The sequence below is a fragment of the Rhamphochromis longiceps genome, linkage group LG14, assembly GCF_057381845.1.
Source record: "Rhamphochromis longiceps isolate RC_006_pf linkage group LG14, R_longiceps_female_GT1.1, whole genome shotgun sequence".
Lineage (NCBI taxonomy): Eukaryota > Metazoa > Chordata > Actinopteri > Cichliformes > Cichlidae > Rhamphochromis > Rhamphochromis longiceps.
Genome location: NC_140570.1, coordinates 24769845 through 24775180, shown reverse-complemented (window position 1 = coordinate 24775180; position 5336 = coordinate 24769845).

The following is a 5336-nucleotide window of genomic DNA, read 5'->3' as shown; positions in this document are numbered from 1 at the left end:
TTCCTTCTTCCTGATATTGCTGTCATTCGGAACCGCTACATCGATCACTACGGCCGTCTGCTTCTGTTTGTCTACCACCACTATGTCCGGTTGGTTAGCCACCACCATTTTGTCCGTCTGTATCTGGAAGTCCCACAGGATCTTAGCTCGGTCATTCTCCACCACCCTTGGGGGCATCTCCCATTTTGACCTCGGGACTTCCAGGTTATACTCGGCACAGATGTTCCTGTACACTATGCCGGTCACTTGGTTATGGCGTTCCATGTATGCCCTGCCTGCTAGCATCTTGCACCCTGCTGTTATGTGCTGGATTGTCTCTGGGGCATCTTTACACAGCCTGCACCTGGGGTCTTGCCTGGTGTGATAGACCCCAGCCTCTATGGATCTTGTACTCAGAGCTTGTTCTTGTGCTGCCATGATTAGTGCCTCTGTGCTGTCTTTCAGTCCAGCTTTGTCCAGCCACTGGTAGGATTTCTGGATATCAGCCACCTCCTCTATCTGCCGGTGGTACATACCGTGCAGGGGCCTGTCCTTCCATGATGGTTCCACGTCTCCCTCCTCTTTCTTGGGTTTCTGCTGCCTGAGGTATTCACTGAGCACTCGGTCAGTTGGGGCCATCTTCCCAATGTATTCTTGGATGTTCCTTGTCTCATCCTGGACTGTGGTGCTGACACTCACCAGTCCCCGGCCCCCTTCCTTCCGCTTAGCGTACAGCCTCAGGGTGCTGGACTTGGGGTGAAACCCTCCATGCATGGTAAGGAGCTTTCTTGTCTTTATGTCAGTGGCTTCTATCTCCTCCTTTGGCCAGCCTATTACCCCAGCAGGGTACCTGAACACGGGCAGGGCGTACGTGTTGATGGCCCGGATCTTGTTCTTACCATTCAGCTGACTCCTCAGGACTTGCCTGACCCTCTGCAGGTACTTGGTGATTGCAGCCTTTCTAGCGGCCTCTTCATGGTTCCCATTTGCCTGCGGGATCCCCAGGTACTTGTAACTGTCCTCTATGTCTGCAATGTTGCCTTCTGGTAGTTCAATCCCGTCAGTTCTGACTACCTTCCCTCTCTTTGATACCATCCGACTACACTTCTCCAGTCCGAACGACATTCCAATGTCATTGCTGTATAGCCTGGTAGTGTGGATCAGTGAATCGATGTCTCGTTCACTCTTGGCATACAGCTTGATGTCATCCATGTACAGGAGGTGGCTGACAACTGCTCCGTTCCGTAGTCGGTATCCGTAGCCAGTCTTGTTAATGATCTCACTGAGGGGGTTCAGGCCTATGCAGAACAGCAGTGGGGACAGAGCATCTCCTTGGTAGATCCCGCACTTGATGGTGACTTGTGCTATGGGCTTGGAGTTGGCCTCTAGTGTTGTACGCCACATCCTCATTGAGTTCCTGATGAAGGCTCTTAGGGTCCCATTGATCTTGTACAATTCTAGGCATTCCAGTATCCAGCTGTGGGGCATTGAGTCATAGGCCTTCTTGTAATCAACCCAGGCAGTGCACAGGTTTGTCAGTCTGGTCTTGCAGTCTCGGCTGATTGTTCTGTCTACCAGTAGCTGGTGTTTTGCGCCTCTGGTATTCTTGCCAATTCCTTTCTATATATATACCGTATTTCCCGGACTACAAAGCGCACCTAAATATTAGCCGCACAAGCTAAAATCAGGGGAAAATCCTGTTTTGTACATACATTAGCCGCACCTGACCAAAAGCCGCAGGTGTTTCAATGTTGACTTATCATATGTAAGAGAATATGCACAAAGGGAATTGTCAGGAAAGAGATGGCTGTTTGGAGACATCACTTTTATTAATATTTTGAAAAACAAGTTATGGGTACATATTTGCACATGTAGTACATAACAATAACCTACAGCACACCAGAACAATAGATTCGGCCTACCTTTTAGGCTCAGGTGCAGTGACACAGCTTTAACAAGAAGAAAAGTCAGTCATTCACCACCATCTTTCTCTTCTTCCTACGCACTAAAACCACCAAAGTCCTCTTCTCCAGTGTCGGATACAAACAGGCTCATGATGGCTTCGTCATCCACTCTTCTTCTCTCCTTCGTTGTCACTTTCAAAACCAAAGAAATCCTCATTGTCAGTGTCAGAGTCGAACACCCTCAGAAGGGCCGTGGCGGTGTCCTCCTCTCCATCATGCAGCAGTCCAGCCCTTCAAAATCCGTTGGTGATCGTGGATGTTTTCACACTTTTCCACGCTGTCAGAATCCACCGGTGGAGTTGGGCATAACTTGCTTTTTGGGCATAACTTGCAAGTTTATCGCCGCTCATCATCCACGACTCCCGCTGAACGCGTAGCGCTACTTTGAAGTTTGTTTTTCGCGCTACTTCGTACGGCACTACGTTGCCTGGCGGACGGACATGTGACTAACATACCACTCTTGAACCCCGATCCTTCCGCCAGGCAACGTAGTGCCGTACAACAGCGGAACACACAAAACAAATCGTCTTACGATATGACAAAAATCACGGACAATCCACAGAAAAGCCGCACCTGACTAAAAGCCGCAGGGTTCAAAGCTTGTGCAAAAAGTAGCGGCTTATAGCCCGACATTTACGGTATATATATATATATATATATATATATATATATATATATATATATATATATATATATATATACACACACACACACACACATATATATATATATATATATATATATGTGTGTGTGTGTGTGTGTGTGTGTGTGTGTGTGTGTAATTTTTTTTTTTTTATAAAAATTGAGGCAACTTTGTCTATAGTCCAGTGTATACAATGTATGAAAAGATCTTTACTGCAGATACTACTATGGCTCTGCAGATTTTTTCTTTTATTTTAACCTATGTGACTTTTCATTTTAGAAACAGATTGGAATTTTGTGTTGTAAGATGTATGAGTAAGTGTTCTAAGATGTATCCCAAGATGTATGACTTTTCATGCTTTCTCCCAGGTGGTACACACTGTAAAATCTCTGAGAAACATTGAAAAGGTAAGGGTATGTGTGCTTTTGGAAAACATTTAAAGCGGAACAGAATCTTTGAAACAAGCTAGCTTAAAACATTTGTAGAATATAAACAGAGCATCTGCTTCTCTTTACAGCTCTCACTCCACCAGGGCACTGTTTGGCACTTTCTAATGCACAAATGTGGTGCATGTACTGCAGGAGACATACAGACAACTAGATGGTCCAAAATTTGGCCTACCTATTATTGAATGAGGTTTTAGTAGAGTTGTGGCTGAACCCCAAAAAATATATCATTAATTTTATTCTCCCCAATGATAATGTTATGTTGGAATGTTATTAAAGAGCGTCAAAAAAATGTTTCAATCCAGTTTGTTTTGCAGATTCTGTATAGCAGCTTTAACATAGGGAGAACACAACTTCCAGATTGTATGCTTTTCTTTCCAAGTGCCTTAGACTAGTTTCTGTTTTGCCTGTCACTATTCCTGCCTGTTTTCTTACCTGGTTCTTCCTGACCTTGTACTTTCTCACGTTCCCCTCTTTCCTCTCTCCCTTTTTGGACTGACAGTCATACACAAATAGATTGTATTCAATTAGATGAAAAAATTACATTAATATGAAAAAAATATTATTAAGATCGCTAATAAAAAGTCCTCTCTCAGTGTACTTTCAACCAAAACGCAAGTAACCAAACCACAGGTATATCTAATAAAAGCTATAAATATTGAAACACTGATCCAACATTATTCCTGATTGACGGATCATTTGATCTTACACTTTCACCTGAATGTGGCTCCTTTTTAAAAAAAATACTTCCTTATATCCATTATGAACCTGGCTGTCTCTCTGTACACACACACACACACACACACACACACACACACCAGGAGTTATAAGGTTAATGGGCATCCAGTTAGCTAGCTAGTTAGTACCTTGGGCACATGGACATATGACAAAATATCTATATTTTTGTTGTTAAACTATTACGTCTCAACAAAGTACTTTTTCTATATTTTTAGTAGTGTGTCACACAGACAACATGCTTTAAAAGTGCTTGCTCATAGAGGGGTCATATGTTTATTTATCCCCCCCAAAAAAACAAACAAGAAATTAGAGTTCTCCAATGCTGCAGGACTTGTCTAGCGATTTCCCGGAATAATGGCAGTGTAGATGAAGCTTGTGACGTTCACTTTCTTTCCACATCCAGGTGTTCTCTCTCACCAACCGCCAATCAGCCAGGGTGTTTTAAACACGGAAACACACAGATATACAGCAAACGGTGAATAAAGAATAAGGAATGTGTTTTTAGGACAAACGTGTAAACCTGGTATTTGCATTTTTGCTTCGGTGTTTTGTTTTGATTATTTTTAGCCGATTCACTGCTCCAAACAGATGTTGAATGTATTTTGTCTTAAATGCGTTTCGTGATGAATTGCATTATTAGAGTAAAAACGTATGACGCACCTTCTTAGGCAAGTGTGTCAGCATGAACACGACCAAGTAGGCTATACTAGAGCGCACATAACTGCAACTGGAACACAAATTTCTCCTTCGTCATGTGATCTATGTCTATCTTGAGCAACTCTGTCGAGACGGTTGCGTATAGGCGTCAGGTGCAATTCTTGCATCATTTGTCAAGACTTTGGGTAGTTCTCAGGAGATAAAGTATCACCTGAGATATAAAAAGAAAAATATTGCAGTATACCAAAACATGTACCAAGTTGCATGAATAACGATCTTTTCACAAATACAAAAGCGTTCCGCCAAAAATAAGAATTACATTACTTTTGAATCCAACAATAACAAAAGAAAGACGAGGTTCATAATCTTGTTCATAATCTTCATCTCGGTAGGAGCTAACGATTCAAGGCATGAAAATAGTGCTGGAATTTACGGATCCAGCTTGAGTTCTATTGACGTTGCATCTGAATGGAAATCGGTATCTACACTCTCAGAAATAGAGGTACGAGAGAAGAACATTTTTGTACCTATAGGTACATTTTTTTAAAATGTTCCCTTAAAAGTACAATACTGGTCTTTAAAAGTCCAGAAATGCCCCTTTAAAGGTACAATTTGAAATAAAGTACAAATCTGTACCATTTTGACCTGTACTGCAGTGACAGTGGCAGAATGTGGTAATGGGTCAGCATGGGAAAATCTGGATGGGCCTGGTTAATTGTAAAATTCATATGAGATGTGAGTGTGCTCATAAAAGCTACATGTTATAATCAAATCTGTTGGTCCTCTCCTCTGTACGTAAATTATCCTATGATGCAAAGAATATCTGTAACCTACCTTTGTGTAAGTTATGTTAAATTATATTGAAAAACACACACACACACAATGACATGCAGGCACAACCAAATGATG